This window comes from Varanus komodoensis, unplaced genomic scaffold (assembly GCF_004798865.1).
Source record: "Varanus komodoensis strain SLA01 unplaced genomic scaffold, ASM479886v1 scaffold72, whole genome shotgun sequence".
Taxonomy (NCBI): domain Eukaryota; kingdom Metazoa; phylum Chordata; class Lepidosauria; order Squamata; family Varanidae; genus Varanus; species Varanus komodoensis.
In genome coordinates this window covers 552,765-569,446 of record NW_025336374.1, presented here as the reverse complement: position 1 = coordinate 569,446, position 16,682 = coordinate 552,765, and the positions used below count along the sequence as shown (strand labels likewise).

The 16,682-nt window shown below is 45.3% G+C and overlaps 1 protein-coding gene across 3 annotated transcripts in view; it reads right to left on the bottom strand.

The window, feature by feature from the left end:
• VANGL1 (VANGL planar cell polarity protein 1) overlaps window positions 1-3,103 on the bottom strand; it is a 53,182-nt gene extending 50,079 nt beyond the window's left edge. The window contains exon 1 of one of the 3 annotated variants that reach the window (XM_044452407.1): window positions 3,084-3,103. The gene's annotated coding sequence lies outside the window, so the exon portion shown is untranslated. Of the gene's footprint in view, window positions 1-1,005; window positions 1,754-2,637; window positions 2,760-3,083 lie in introns of those variants that run through there. The other 2 variants (XM_044452405.1, XM_044452406.1) reach the window with 2 other exon arrangements.
• Between the last annotated feature and the right edge of the window lie 13,579 nt (window positions 3,104-16,682).

The window sequence follows — 16,682 nt, the reverse complement described above, 5'->3', positions numbered from 1 at the left end:
AATCTTATGCCACCTTAAAAGCTAACAGAAGTAGGCAGCAATTCTATGCAGTCTTTCATGAAACCAAGTACAGTAGAACCTTGGCTCACGAACTTAATCCGTTCCAGGGCTCTGGTCGTGACCCAAGTTGGTCATGAGCCAAGTCAAATTTCCCCATAAGGTTCAATGTAAGTAAGACTGATCCATTCTGTAACTATTTATATTTTTTAAATCAGAAAAAAGTGAACCAAAGTGACAAACAACAACATAGATCACGGCCATCTCCCCCCACCCCCCAGCAAGACTGCGATCGCATCAGTCATCCCTGCATGGGCGCCATTACGGGCTCACTCAGGGGGGAGAGGGTACGATTGTGGGCGCACTCATGCGGGAAAGACAGGCGCGATCTCGGTCATCCCCCCCACCCAAGCACAACCGCCACCCAATGTGGAGTTCGTGACCTGAGTCACAATTTTTTTGAATTTTTTGTTCGCAACCCAATTTGGTCGTGAACTGAGGCGTTCGTGAGCCAAGGTACCCCTGTACCACTGAATACACTGGAAGTTCTATGCAAACATGCACAGAACTGCACTATACTTGTATTATCAGCTTTCATGGCTGTACTCAGTATTTTATACAACTTAATCTAAAGTTGTTAAACCAGGATCTAACACAGTTAATATTGGATGCTTATGAATACCTTCTAAAAATTGTCCATGTTACCTTACTTGTTAATTCCCACTTCTCTTCTACATACAGAAGCTCCCTAACAAACCAGTAAGCATTGTACTATCACCAATTATTAACAATTGTGTAATTATTGTGTATTGACTGGTTGCACTGCAACTATTACCCTCTACTGAAAACCAGCAGCTTCACTCAGTTGTTCATCCTTGGAAAAGAACTTTCCTTATCCAGCAAAGCTTGTGCCACAATAAATCTGTGTTTGCTGTAACACATTGACATGCCTAGTCTTTGGGAGCTTGTTCTGTGCAAAACTTTTGAAAGTAGAGAATTGGCACTCACTCTCTCTCTCTCTTCTATCAGTACGCATGTAATCTTCTCCAATCATTCCTGCTACACATACAGCTTCCCAAGTCAGTGGTGGATGTGGCCAGAACCTGGGGGGAATGGGTTTTGGCAGCCTTCTCTCCTACATACAACCAGGCCAGCCGTCTCTTTACACATTTTCTCTATACACAAGCACCCTTCTCACCAACTCAGTGTGCAACTATGTGATGAGATCCCATCACACCATTTCCCTCTGCCACATTGCTAGTGTTAGGAACATTTAACTAATCAGCTAACCAGCTGGAAGCTTGCCTTGAGTTTGCCCAGATGTATTTTACAATATAACCAACACTGAACATCTGTTTAACCATGTCAGTAACCTCCAAGTTCATGTCTTGCTCAATACTTGGAACAGAAGGGGTCCATTATGGTGAATGAATCTGCAGAACACTTTGGACATAACTGTGTCTGCCCTGCAAAGAACACCTAGAAGGATTCAGCACATTACATCAAATGTCAGCAATTATATACAGGTAGTCCCCAAGTTATGAACATTTGAGTTATAAGCAACCCATACTTATGAATGAATTGCCATAAAGCCTATTCATTTTTTAAAAATACTACAGAAAATCATCATCACCGTAGAGAGAGGAAGCAAAATGGTGGACAGTCCCTCTGTGCTGTCCACTTATGCTGGGCCTGCATTTATTCTCCCGTAATTTCAATGTTTAAATGTTTTAACTATGTTTTATGCTCAGTTGTGGATTATTACTGGTTTATATGTATTTATTGGATGTTGATTTGTAAGCTGTCCAGAGACGTGCAACTTAATATGGACGGGGTAAAAATACCCAAATAAATAAATACCCAAATAAAAACAAAAAGATTCAGCATAGAACAACTTGTTTGACCAAAAGCCAACAGAACAGTTCAAAAGTATGGAATCTGTCTGGGTAGGGAGCACCTCATTAACTCAAAAACTATGATCATCCCAGATCCTCTTGCATTCTGCCAGCTGCCGGTTATTTGATTCTAGATGGAGAGAAACAGCCTGATCGGCTGCTCCAGCGAAAGCCCACCTTACTTACTTCCCTACTTATTTATTTAAAACATTTCTATGCCGCCCCCATCGCAACAAAGCCTCGGGGCGGCTCACAGAAAGCTGCTTTTCCCTAGCAGTTCTCTTTTCAACTCAACCTCTCCTGGCAGCTTTTAGCTTCGTGGAAGACAAACTCCTTGCCCATAAGGTCTCGGTTTCTCTAACATACAGTCTGCTGCGTGGCCCTCCGCACTACACGTCTCACCGCAGCTATGCAAAGGGAGGGGCAGAGCAAAGAGTCGTCCCCCCGCCCGCTTCCATCCTGTCTCTTGCTCGGGGATGCAAGCCCGCCAGCCTGCTTGCCTTCCTGCCAAGCACGCAACGTCGAAAGAAGCCGCGCAGCAACAGGGCCACCCGTGGCGAAAAGATGAACAGGTTCCGGAGCTCACGGGAAAGGGAGTACGGGCGCACGGCTGGCAGGACCGGGCGAGTCTGTCCTCTGTTGGAAAAAGGAGCGGGAGAAGCCGCACTCTCGGCAACAGGGGAGGGAGATTGCTCTGCGATCTCCAGACCCAAAGCAGCAACAAGGAAGGAAGAGGACAACTGACCTCTCGCTCGCCGCCGCTCCATTTCGCAAAGCACCGTCAAAGTGACGGAGCGAGCAATGCAAAACACTATCGAGCCCGCGTCCCTTCCACCACCCAACTCCGGGTTTCTCGGCGGCTCAACGGCGCTTTCCGCTTCCTGTGCCCAGGACGACGGTGGCGGCAGAGCACCGCCCCGCCCGCTGCCGAAACTAGCCCTGCCCTGCCCTGCTTTCATGTGTCGTGGTCCGGGCACCGCAAGAGCCGTGGCCGTTTGCTCGGTGGTGAGCGGCATGGCGCTCACGGGACTGCCTCCCGTGCGGGCGAGTGCAGTCATTCGCAAGTCAAAGAAGGCCCACTGCTTTCTGTCGTCTACATGACCGTGAATGGGCGGGGGGAGCCGAGAGACGAGGAAAAACTCGCAGCCAGAGCATGCATGGGTGTCTACTCAAAACAGGTCAGCGTCCCACCGTGCTTGAGTATCTCGCTCCTTTTCCGGACTTTTACACGCGTCTTGCTGCATCCGTTGCTTAAGGGCGCTGCCATCAGGCAACGAGATGCGAGTCCTCTGAGCTTTTATTCAACGTACTATCGCACACAGGCATATCTACATATCCTGCACTGCACCAAAAAAAAAAAAAAAAGAAGAAGTGGAACCGACAGTTTCCAGTGGAACAAAATACTTGGGCCTCAAGTAGGAGTCTTCTCGCTGTTTACAGACTCCAACCGAAGAAGTAGAGTAGGAAGAAAATAAAAAAGGATCCTCTAAGTTTATACATTGCCACGTTAAACTACAATCAATGCGAAAATTGTATATTTTGTCATACAACTCTAAAATCATGTCTCTGGCTTTCTGGCATTGCCACAACAGCCCTCACAGAGCTCCCCACTCCGCCAATCTTCTCTGCCCATTTCTTCCAAACAAATAATTAAACAAGTTCATACTGTTCTCTTTAAAAGACCTGTACACCAGATGAACAGCTTCAAACTACTTTTTTGATACCCCCAGAACTTAGATGAGCTGTGGACCCTCATTATTTTTATATTGCACAGCATCCAAAAACACTATCAAATCACACACAACGTCTGTGCCTGTAGAATGACCCATAACACTCACAGATCATAGTATTATCATGGTGCAACAAAGCACATCTAAGGTATCCCCCCCCCCCCCGAAAAGACTGCATCCACCTCCAAGGATTGAACGGTAATTTGTTTGGAGTCATCTTTTCTTCCTGCCACTGTGGTGCAAAAATATGGATTCTGCACACTTTTATGCTGTGTTTTCTCCAAATCAACATCAAATTACCCACTTTTGCCTGACCACCATAAAATTGCCAAATCCAGTGCTGTCGTTTGACAAAAACAAGATACTAAAATGAATGATGTGGTACCAATAAACTACAAGTAAACTTTTTACATTGCAGTCCACAGCCATGAATGTGATGATATCTGATGATGGTTGGAGTAGTAATGGATTCTATAGAAAAACCACAAAGATTTCCACCTCAGCCATGTTTCCCTGTTTCTCCACCTCATCCATGACAATGCCAAGAAGCTTCATATTTCTGATTTATAGAGCAATCTATGATGTTGGCAGTTGGGAGATCTATTTAAAAGTTCAGAGGATCCATGAAGATTTTAGCTTTACAATACAGTGGGCAACTTCCAGAGTTCTGGATACAAATTCCTGCCCCCTCTGCAACCTACTCAAACATGCACCTCTGGCCCTCATTTGTAGTTGAAATTTGACAGCAAAAGGAACCAAGTTTCCTCTTGGGTTATGCCACTGCCCTGCTGGATTACGTTGGCAAACCACAATTTATTTTCTTCTTAAAACAGGAAAACTTGGTCCCGTTATGGTGTTCCTTTTTAATTGGCAAGTTCAGTGGGTGGTGGGTTGCAGTTAGATTCATAAAAATGGCCAGGAGATCCCTGCATCCAGCCTTTATGTTTCTACCCCTTTTAGAGCCATGCTTCCATACCATGGAGATAACAAAAAAGCAGATGTTGCATGATGTGGTAGTGGTGGGTAACCACCTAAAAAGTAGGATGCCATATAAGGATTTGTGCCTCAGAGTCACATTTTTTGTTGCATGAAGTAGCGGGAGCTGGTGTGGTGTGGTGGTTAGATTGTTGGAATGGGAACCTGGGAGATGCAGATTTGGTTTCCATGCATGTGGAGAAACACTGACTTGTTGCAAGGTTTTCACCCTTCATAAAGTCAAAGAATACTAGAAATGGAAGGGGCCATCAAGTCCAAGCCCCTGCTCAGTCCCGGACTCTAAGTTAAAGCAGCCCTGACAGACGGTTGTCCAACTGTCTCTTGAATGCCTCTAGTATGGGAGAGCCCACAACCTCCCTATGTAATTGGTTCTAAATTTTTCCTGATGTCTAGCTGGAATCTGGCTTCCCATAACCTAAGCCCATTATTCTGTGTCCTGAACTGTGGAATGATCAAGAAGAGATCTTGGCCCACTTCTGTGTGACAGCCTTTTAAGTATTAGAAAAATGTTATCATATCTCCCCTCAGCATTCTCTTCTCAATGCTAAACAGGCCAAAATATTTTAATCTCTCCTCATAGGACTTCATTTCTAGTTGGTTCTAGTTGTTACCCTAGAACTTTTTCCAGTGTGTCTGCATCTTTCCTTCAGTTTGGGGCCCAGAACTGGACACATTATACAAGTTGGAGTCTAATTAGTTCCATGTTAAAAGGAACTAGTACCTCATGTGATTTAGAAGATATACAGCCTTAATGTAGCCTAAAATAGCATTAGCTTTTTTGCAGAAATGTTACATTGTTTGCTCATATTCAACTTCCAAGAGCCTTCTTACTTGCAGTATTATTAGGCCTAGTATTCTCACCTTGTAACTGTGCATTTGGTTACTTTTACCTAGGTGCAAAATTTGGCATCAGTCCCTACTGAATGTTGTTCGGTTGCTTTCAGCCCTTTGCTCCAACCTACTTAGAATGTTGTTTCTGTTTTCCAGGGTATTAGCCATCCCACCCAATTTTGTGTCATCTGCAAATTTGGTCAGACTTCCCTTTACCTCTTCATTCCAATTATGAATGTAACTGTTGAAGAACACTGGGTCCAGGACTGAACCTGTAGTACCCCACTTGTTAACTTTCCCAGTCTGAGAAAGTGCCATTGAGAAGTTGGATTTTGTAACCAACTGTGGATCCACCTGATAGTTGGTCTACCTAGCCTACTCTTAGTTTGTTTTCTGATCAGAATGTCATGGGCCACTTTGTCAAAAGCTTTAATAAAATTAAGATATATTAGGTCCACAACATTCCCACAGTCCACAAGGCAGGTTACTTGATGAAAAAATGAGATCAGATTACTCTGGTAAGACTTGTTCTTGATAAATCCATGCTGGCTTCTAGTAATCACTGCATTGTCTTCCAGCTGCTTACAGACTAACTGGTCTCTAGTTCTCAGGATCCTCCTTTTGGCCTTTTTTGAAGATAGGGTCAACATTATCCCTCCTCTAGTCATCTGATACTTCACCTGTCTTCCATGATTTCCCAAAGATAACGTTGGCCAGCACAGATTTCAGTGCCTCGAATGTTCAACCCATTCCTGGGTATATTTGACCCACTGATTCCAAACATGACACCAATTTCCCTATCAGCTCTAGTTTTTGAGATACAGCATAAATGCCATATACCACTCTTCACTCTGGTCACCCATCAAAAACCAGGATATTTTAACCTAGTATTTTATCTCCTAAAGAAACACATTAAAAACTAAAAGAAAAGTGAAATACACTATATCTACTTATTTCCAACCAAAAAAATAGGTTTATGATGCAAACATTCCAATTATGTGACACAGAAAAAGCTCCTTTTGTAAGATTTTTGTAAGATTTGTAAGTGGGATCTGCCAGGACAATCCCACATAAGGTTCCAAGAGTAATCTGCCATTGTGTGTGCATCCCATCTTCCTTGGTGTCTGCCTTCCATTGTTGTTATGTCTTGGTGAAATCTTTCACCTTGTTCTTCGCTTAAGTAACCAAGGTTCTCCGGAAAGTGATCTAAGTGACTGTGCAAATAATGGATTTTAACACTCATTTTGCAGCCAACCCTGTTGAAAGCGCATCTCCTCTACTATAATACAGTTAATAAATTACCCTTTAGAATCCAATGTTTCCAATGTAAAATTACAGTTGGAAGTACAAACATTCTCACTAAATCTGCTAACTTGTATGCAAAAACACAAACTAGGTAACAGAAGAACAAGTTGATCAGCAAGATCTTTTCAAAAAATGACTAAAAAATTACATAAATTTGACTGTATCTAAGAAACTAGAGCCAATGTAGTCTAGTCCATGAAATTTTCTGAATCAGTGCCCAAAATAACTCCAAGAATAGGTCTAAAAAGCAAGCCACCAAGAAAAAAGGTTGTTTTTTTGTGCTGTATAATCAACAATGGTTCTGGGAGTTATTATGCCAGTTTCTTTATTATGCTAGAATGCAGTTCATCAGATCCCAGACATCTGAACACATTCAAAGAAATTAGGTACTGCTTGACAATTTGTGTATTAATCTCAAGCTTCAGGTAACTGAAAATGGAGTTGCAAATATACCAAATTAGTGATTATTTTTCCCGGAAATCTCACAATCTGTTTTCAAATTCTTGTATCCAATTGAAGAGCAAGGCTGCATATTTTTCACTGGTCCCTGTACTGTGTTTAGTCACTGTGTCAAAATGTATAAAATTGTTTGCCTTAATTTGAGTTTGTCATAATTTCAGTTTCATTTGGAATGCTGTTATTGTTTGAAACATCGTATTGATAAGGGTTTTCACCTTGAAGACACCTGTTTAACTCATTTAAATGAGAGGGTAAATCCACTAAAAATGCTAAATCTGAAAGCCAGTTCTCATCGTCAAGTTCTGGCAGAAATTTTATTTTTGGTGCCATAAACTACTTGGTAACATGTTGCGAATCATAACATCTTTTCAACATTGGCCTCAACTTAGCCATCTTACTTCCAAAAAGTAAACAATGTCGCCATAGTCAGCATCAACACGTTTAAGGAATTCTGGGAATTGGTGATAATTTAATCCCAGACCCAAATTCACAGTCTTGATGAGAATTTGCATGACATTATCCATTTTTAAAGCTTTTGCACATAAATTTTCTTGATGTACTATGCAATGATACTTCATCAAATGTGAGTTTTGGGTTGCATCACCTTCTATTAATTTCACAAGTCCCTCTCTTTTACCTACCATTGGTGGGTCACCATCAGTAACTATACCAGATATGTTGACCATGGACAAAGAAAATTGTTTTAACATATATTTTACTGCTTCATATAAATCTCTTGATTTAGTTGTGCCTTTTAATGGCACCAAAGAAACCATTTGTTCAGTGACATTATATTCATCATCAATACCTTTAATAAAAATGGCAAGTTGTATTTGTAGCATCAGTGCTGTCATCCATTGCCAAAGCATAAAATTTAAAATTAGCAGTTTTACTCTCCAAACTTTGATAGATTTTCCAATTTCTTCAATTTGCCTGGCTCTAGTCTGGTAGGTTTCAAGTTGGCTTGAAACTCAACATCAGGAAAACTAAGATCATGGCAACTGGTCCTATCACTTCTTGGCAAATAGATAGGGAACAAATGGAGGTAGTGACATATTTTAATTTCCTGGACTCCAAGATCACCACAGATGGGGACTGCAGCCAAGAAATTAAAAGGTGCTTGCTCCTTGGGAGGAAAGCTATGGCAAATCTAGACAGCATACTAAAAAGCAGAGACATCACCCTGCCGACAAAAGTTTGTATAGTGAAGGCTATGGTTTTCCCAGATGCAGTGTATGGCTATAAATGCTGGACCCTAAGGAAGGCTGAGCACCGAAGAACTGAGGCCTTTGAATTGTGGTGCTGGAGAAGACTCCTGCGAGTCCCTTGGACTGCAAGGAGATCAAACCAGTCAGTCTTAGAGGAGATCAACCCTGACTGCTCTTTAGAAGGCCAGATCCTGAAGATGAAACACAAATACTTTGGCCACCTAATGAGAAGGAAGGACTCACTAGAGAAGACCCTAATGCTGAGAACAATGGACGGCAAAAGAAGGGGATGGCAGAGAATGAGGAGGCTAGATGGAGTCACTGAAGCAGTCGGTGTGAGCTTAAGTGGACTCCGGGGGATGGTGGAGGACAGGAAGGCCTGCAGGAATGTTGTCCATGGGGTCATAATGGGCCGGACATGAATTCACAACTAACAGCAAGTCTGGTAAGACACACTGCAAATTATATCTGCCACACTTTCCTTACATTGCTTAATAAACTCACCATCAGTAAATGATTTTGATTTTTTTGCTATTAAATATGCTACCACATAACTAGCTTTTACAATAAACTCTGTCTGAGTTACACCTTTTTGTTGTTGTTGTTGAGAAGACAGACTTTTTTACTTTTTTACTTCCAGTATTTTGTTCTTACAACACATTGATACGCATTGAATTTGGCAGCGAGTTTTTGCATATAATGCCTTTTCAAATTATAGTCTTTGAAAACTTGTACAAATTCCCTACAAATTAAGCAGAGTGCCTTACTGTTTGCCTCGACAAAACAGTAGTCACCTGTCCACATTTTACTGAACGATCTTTCTTCATCTGTATTTTTTCTGTTTTGGTGTTCTGTTTTCTTTTGAAACATTGTAGAAGCCTTACTGGGATTTAAAAATAAATAAAAAAGGGACTATAAGCAAGGTTCAGCCCTTCCACATCTCAGCTGCCAATGCAGGGAAAGGTGGGTTGCCGAGGTGAACAACTGGCTCGATATGGTGTCAGAAGGAACGCTTCGGGTGCTTCGTCCATGGCACCCGATTTCTTGCCAATGGACTTCTGGCAAGGGACAGGGTGCACCTCATAAGGATGGGGAGTAGGGCCCCTAGTGAGCTTTGTCTGGAAGGCTTTAAACTGAGCCGGGAAGGTGGGTTCAGGCCCCCCAGAAACTTGTCCTGATTGAGGGGAGAAGATCAGGGCTTGGGGACCAGGGTGTTAGAGGTACTTCAGGAGCTGAAAGGACTCCTACGAAGAGGTGGTGGTATCAGAGAAGATAGGAGGAAGGAGGAGGCTGGGGGATCTAGAGAAAGGAATCTGTAGGAAGGAGCTGAGGTGCATGTACACCAATGCTAAGAGCATGGGTAATAAGCAGGAAGTGCTTGAAGCTTTCCTGGAAATAGGAGGGTATGACCTGGTGAGGATCACGGAAACTTGGTGGGATGAAAGGCATGACTGGAATGTAAACATAGAGGGGTAGCACTGTTTTGAAAAGACAGGAAGAGAAAAAGGAGTTGGGTGTAGGGTAGTATGTCTGGGAAGGGATAGGATTCAGTGAGATAGAATGTGGCAAGGATGGGGATCTGGTAGAGGCAGTCTGGGTGAAACTTAGGGGTTTTGACAGGGAAAGAGACCTGACAGTGGGGGTATGTTATCACCCTCCAGGTCAACTTGAGACCCTGGATTATGTCCTGACAGATCAGGTTCTAAGGATTTCTCGGGGGAGGGACACAGTAATTATGGGGGATTTCAATCTCCCAGATATTAGTTGGGAGACTCACTCAGTGGTGACAGCCAGGTCATGTTGCTTCCTAGACGCTACTGAGGGAGGGTTTTTCATGCAGAGGATCCAAGAGGTGATGTGAGGGAGGGATATCTTTGACTAGGTCTTGACCAACCAGGAGGAGCTGATAGATGGGCTATAGATTAGAAGAGCTCTGGATGCGAATGATTATTCCATCCTTTGCTTTGAGATCATGGGAATGGGGACATGCAGCAGGTGGAGTACTAGAAGCTGGGACTTCAAGAGGGCCAACTTTGGCCAACTGAAGGCCACACTGGGGAAAGTCTCCTGGGATAGGTTACTGGAAGGCAAGGGAGTTGAGGAGGGGTGGATGGCACTCAAAAGGGAGGTTTTGGAGGCGCAAATCTTAACAATACCTCTAGTTAGTAAGGCATGGAGGCGAAGAAGAGTACCGCCATGGATACGAAAGGAGGTGGCAAGAGGGATTAGACGCAAGAGGAACCTCCATAGGAAATGGGTACTGGGGCTAATAGACAAAAGGGTATACCGGGAGAAGGAGGCCTGTTGCAGGATTCTTCGCAAGGCTAAGGCTGATTATGAGCTGAGACTTGCAAAGAATATCAAGAGTAACAAAAAGGGCTTCTATCAACATGAGAGTTCTGACTTTATGAGGGTTAGGTACACGCCTTTGTTTTGTCTGCTTCTGGTGTTTAAGTTTAGCAAACCGAACTGCCATCATGGCGGCTTGTTCCTCTGCCAAATTCCCCCTCCCCTGAGCGCTCTCTAACGCCTCTCTCATGAAAGCTAGGGCATCGGCTTGCTGCTGAACTTTCTCCAGAGTGGCTTCTAACTGTACCCACGAAGTGCAGAGTGCAGTGAGAAAGACCCATCCTAGCCCTCTCACTGCCATCTGCCCCCTTGCTTCTCCCCAACCCCCAATAACTGCAGGCATTTAAGCACAGCATCAGGGGTGGGACCTCCAAATCCTGCCATCATGGGCCCCCATTCAATGGGCAGGGCCGATTGATTCAAAACTTGAGCCACTGGCGCCTAGGCACTGGCACCGGACCAACCAGTGGCTCTGGCCAATATCTTGCTTGGCAGACTTTCTTTTCCACCACCACATCGCTTGTGGGTCCTGCCAGCTATGCCAAATATTTTGCCAAAGGCAAAGGGTTCTTTTTGGATCCAGAAGCAATGAGCACACAGGTGGGTTAAAGTCTAAAGATTTTATTCTAAAATAGGCACTATGATGCTCGCTTGGGCAGAGCCACAAGCCTTCTTTTCTATCCTAAATCTAAGAGTGCTACTTCCTGTAGAAAACTATGTCAAAACAGTTAGTTAGCCGCTTCTGCTGTTCCCAGCTCTCACAATGATAAGGATGGATCCAAGGTCAGCAATTAGCTTAGAAAAGCATTATTTCGCATTCCAGAGAGCCTCAACTGAGTTTTTAGTTGGGTGGGGTGGGGTGAGGGGCTGCCAAGGTAATAATAGAATGGGAAATATAGGATATAGGAATAGAAGGGCAATTGTGTCACACCACCCTACCTCATCGATATACAATAGTCTTCTGGTAATTTTTCTCTACAAGGGGACACAGTGGATGTGGTTTACCTGGATTTCAGCAAGGCCTTTGACAAAGTGCCTCATGGTATCCTGGTTGAGAAGTTGAGGAGTTTTGAGATAGACCAATGGACTGTCCGATGGATTAGGGCATGGTTGACTGACCGAAAGCAGAGGGTATCCATTAGTGGGGAATCATCAGGATGGCAGCCAGTGACAAGTGGGGTCCCCCAGGGCTCCGTCCTGGGCCCGGTCCTGTTCAATCTTTTCATCAACGACATGGAAGAAGGGGTGACCAGTCTGTTGATCAAATTCACTGACGAAACTAAAATGGGGGCAGTGGCCACAACTAAGGAGCAGGTACTCCAGATCTAAAAGGATCTGGAAAGACTATGGAAGTGGGCAGGAGACAACAGGATGGCGTTCAGTGTGGATAAGTGCAAAGTCTTGCACTTGGGGCATAGGAATGGGTGTCACAGGTAGCGGTTAGGGGACAAATGGCTGGAGAGCAGCACTTTTGAAAGGGATCTTGCGGTACTGGTTGTCTGCAGGCTAAACATGAGTCAGCAGTGTGACATGGTGGTCAAGAGGGCAAACACCACCCTTGGTTGCATAACTGGAAGCATGGCTTCTAGATCAAGAGAGGTATTACTACCATTCTCTATGACTCCGGTGCGCCCGCAACTGGAGTGTTGTGTTCAGTTCTGGGCCCCTCATTACAGGAAGGATATAGCCAGGTTGGAGTCAGCGCAGTGTAGGGCCACAAGGATGGTGGCCTGATTGCAGGGGAAGCAGTATGAGGTGAGACTGAGGGAACTGGGCCTTTTCAGCCTGGAGAAGAGGAGACTCCAAGGGGATCTGTTGGCGACATATGAGTATGTGAGGGGGTGTCACACAGAGGTGGGTAGAGACCTGTTCTCCCCTGCAGAGGATGCAGGATGCTTTCCAATGGAGGTCAGGATGCGCCCCAATGGAGCAAAGCTCAGGGAACCCAGGTTCAATTTGCATGCCAGGAAGTGCTCCCTGACAGGACCCCGAGGGTATGGAATGGGCTTCACAGGGAGGTGGTTGAGGCCCCATCGGTGAAGGTGTTCAAGGATAGGCTAGACATGCACATGGTAGGTATGTCATGAGCAGAGCAAGATAGAGCTGGGGGTCAGACTAGATAGCCCAGGAGGCCCCTTCTGACTCGCTCTATTTCTATGTGGCTATGGTGGGCACTCTGTCCTGAGAGAGGAAAGCTCTCACCAGTATCCATTTGAATCTGGCTTTGATGAAGATGAACAACTGGGTAGAAGAGATTTAGCTAAGTTGATATAGAGTCCGAGATGAGAGATGAGGGAGCAAATGCATTCTGTGGATTTTAGGAAGATCTCACAAGAATGGGCTACGATAAGCCAGTCGTCTAGGTAGGGGTATATATGAATACCATGAAGATGGAGATAAGCACAAAGAATTGCCATATGTTTGGTGAACACCTGTGGGGCTGTTGCTAACTGAAAGGGAAGAGCTGTAAATTGAAAAGTTTGGCCATTTATTTGGAAATGTAGGAAATGCCTGTAGGACTCCTCGATTGTGATATGAAAATAAGCATCTTTAAGGTGAATGGATGTGAACCACCCACCTTTGGAAGGGAGAGGGGGGATGGAATGTAGAGACACCATCCTGAAACACTTGGGTTGAATATGGTTAATAAAGAGAGCAGAGGTCATGATAGGACAATGGCAACCCTAGAATAAACCCAAGGTTTTTTTGGTGGTGTGAGTACAATAGTTCTATGACTGAAATAAAGCGGTCCTTGATTCAGTACAGAGGAGACTGTCAGGGTTCCAAGGAGAGCCCTTATCAGAGAGAGACTGAATGCCAGATCTGGTTTTAAACACTATCCATGCAACATTTATTCTATGATATAAAGAATACAAAAGTATAAGAATACAAGTTCAGCAGTCATCAGTAACAACATCAAGAGGCCTCATTCACACTCGCATTCATGCCACTCATACTCACAGCCAATAGACACTCTCCAGTAGTGATCTGTCAAGAACTGAGGCAGCTTCAGGGCTCCCTCTGCGGGCCAAGGGCCGGCGGAGCAGCTCTGGTAGTTGCAGGCTTCTGCCCTCAGTCCACTGCAGCTGCTGGGGCTCTCATGAGTCCCACCTGGGGGAAGAGCGATGTAAGAACCAGCCCTTCCCCTCAGAAGCTGCCTTGGCAACAAAGGTCTCCTGTTGTTAGCGAAGCCCTTCCTGGTCTGTTAGACCTGGAACTCCATGCCTGCGTCCTGCCTGCATTCCTGTGTCCTGCCTGCCCCTCTTCCCTCCCTGACTGGTCTGCCTTCCTCGGTTCTCCAACCCTTGGCTTGCTTTGGACTACGCTACCCATCTCTCTAGACTTGCCTAGTATATCGACCTCCGGCTTGACCTTGGACTGTGTACTGGACTTGCTCTTGCCATGCCCTGTCTGCCTGGGTCCCGGTGCCTTTACCCTGTTACTCAGCTGCCCTTGCCCTGGATGCTGAGATGATCCATCGGGACTGTGGGTGACCAGTTGCAGCGCTGTTCTGGCACACACGGGAGCTGGAAAGCCCGGGCATTTTATACCTTAAAGTTGACGCTATCAGCTTCATCCAACTGGATCGAGCAGTGAACTCCTCTGAGCAGAGCTGGCATGCAGAATGTGCTGGCCCTTATCTTGAACACACACACTTGTCACATTCCATTGTCTCTCTGGATGGTACAGGGCAGGCTTATCTTATCTGTTATGTTCCTTTCTCCAACCACTCCCAGCCTTTCAGTGTTGCTGAGAAAAATACTCAGTCTGGTCAGACCCTTAAAGCTTTTTGGTTCTCCATTTTCTTCTGGCCTTCAGGAAGCCATGCACATTGTTAATAGCTCCCTTATGAAATAAGGAAGAAATCACCTCTAGGAGGGGAGGTGATGGAGCAGTTCATTTCAGTGATGTGAAATGAGGGAGAGTACGAAACTTGATATGGTACCTGGGGGCAATGATGGATAGCACCCATGAATCCAAGGTGATGGCAGCCCAGGAGTGGAAAAAGAGCTGGAGGCGATGATTGAAGAAAAGGGAGGAAATGAGAGACAAAGGAGTCAGAGATGTCTCCTGGAATCATTTTGATGCCTCCGGGACATGCTAGGGGATCCTGGTGTCTAGGCTGCGTGGCAGTCCCATGTCTTGTAGTAGTGCTGGTAGGGCGCCTTGACTGGCATGTGGAGGAGGATCTGTGCCACTTACGGGAAGCATATGGCCTTTGGGGTGGTACCTGATTAAGCCCCATGCGGCATGCAGTATTCCTGGCTGTCGTGAGGGCGTCGTAACTCACCCGGGGGGGGGTGGATTAACTCACACTGCAGCTGGCAATAAAACTAAAGTCTTTTATTGCTACTTCCTACAAGATTTACGATACTACAGATAGGCTCTGCTGCAAAGAAATTAGGAAGGTAGGTACTCGGAGGAGGGCTTTCTCTGCGGTGGCACCCAATCTATGGAATGCGCTCCCCAGAGAGGTCCGCCTGGCGCCGTCGTTATTTGTTTTTCGGTGCCAGGCGAAGACCTTTTTATTTAAGCGTCATTTTAATTGTTAACAATATTTGCTTGTTTATCTGGCCAGGGCGACTTCTTTTATATTGTTAATTTTATATTGTTATTTTTGTATTTTATTGTATTTTATTTTGTGTTGTGAGCAGCCCTGAGGCTTCCGCAAGGGGCGGCATAGAAATGTTTTAATAAATAAATAAATAAATAAATAAATAAATAAATAAATAATAAATGGTCTAAACCAGTCAGTTACCCCTCTCTTTGTGATGCCTCCAGGGAGACCCCGTGGGATTAGCTTTTCCTCTCCCGTCTTTCCGCTCTTGCGGGGGACGAAGCTTTGTCTTGTCTTCTTTTGTTCCAATAGTCGGAAGCTACGTCTACGACTACCGTGGACTAAGGACAGTTCACCTTCTGTATCTTCTGGAGCCTGTCCAGGAGCCGCAGCATCAGAGTGTGGGGGGTTACCTGGCTCACGCTTCTCAGATTCAGAATGGGGAGAAGTCTCCCACTCAGAAGCCTCATGACTAGGCTGAGACAGGGCTGTTTGTACAGGGAGCAAAGGGTCAGTATGTGGGGGAGCTGTTTGTTCAGTAGTTCCCAAGACAGGCTGGGTGGGGGGGGGGGGCGTTTGGCTACTGGACTCCAAGCAGAAGTCACCCTGCTCTAATGTCTGGTTCTCATTTTGAACATTTGACTCTTTCTCGTGAGGTGACATCTCTGTCAAGACATCAGGCACGACACTGGCCTTCTGGACTGAGTCCATAAGATCATCTGTGGTCTCATGGAATAGTCCAGCACCAACAATTGGCATATCCTTGATTCTTGCCTTGCTTCGCCAGATAGTCCCAAAGGCTGAAGCCATGCGAAGGGGTGGAGACCTATCGCTCTGGCCATGTTACGCGTGTTGCCCTCTGCCTGGTGTCGAGCTGTGAGGATCTCCTGCCTGGCCAGGTGAGTAGCCTCCTTTTTAATTTTGTTTGCCAAATCCTGAGCAGCCTTAGTTAGCGAGGAGCATAGGGATGCAATCCTGTCCCAAAGCATGAGGTGATAGCCAGCCGTGGTGGCTTGGCAGTTAGCCATTTTTATGGAGAGAGCTACAGATGAGGAAAAGCGGCAACCGATAGTGTCAAGGCGCCTGCCCTCTTTGTCTGATGGAGTGGCATGTTCTCTTTTGGAGTGTGATTGAGCAGACTCGACAATAATGGAATTTGGTCTAGGGTGCTGAAATAGAAACTTGGGGTCCCTTTCCTGGACTTGATACATATTTTCAAGCTGGTGAGGTGGAAGAGCTACTGATGCTGGGGGATTTCCACTCGTGGTATATTGCGTCGAGTAGGGTTGATAACAGCGGGATGCTAACTGGGCCTGCTGACTCTGTGTAAACGGCTTCGAAGGCTGGGTCTAGG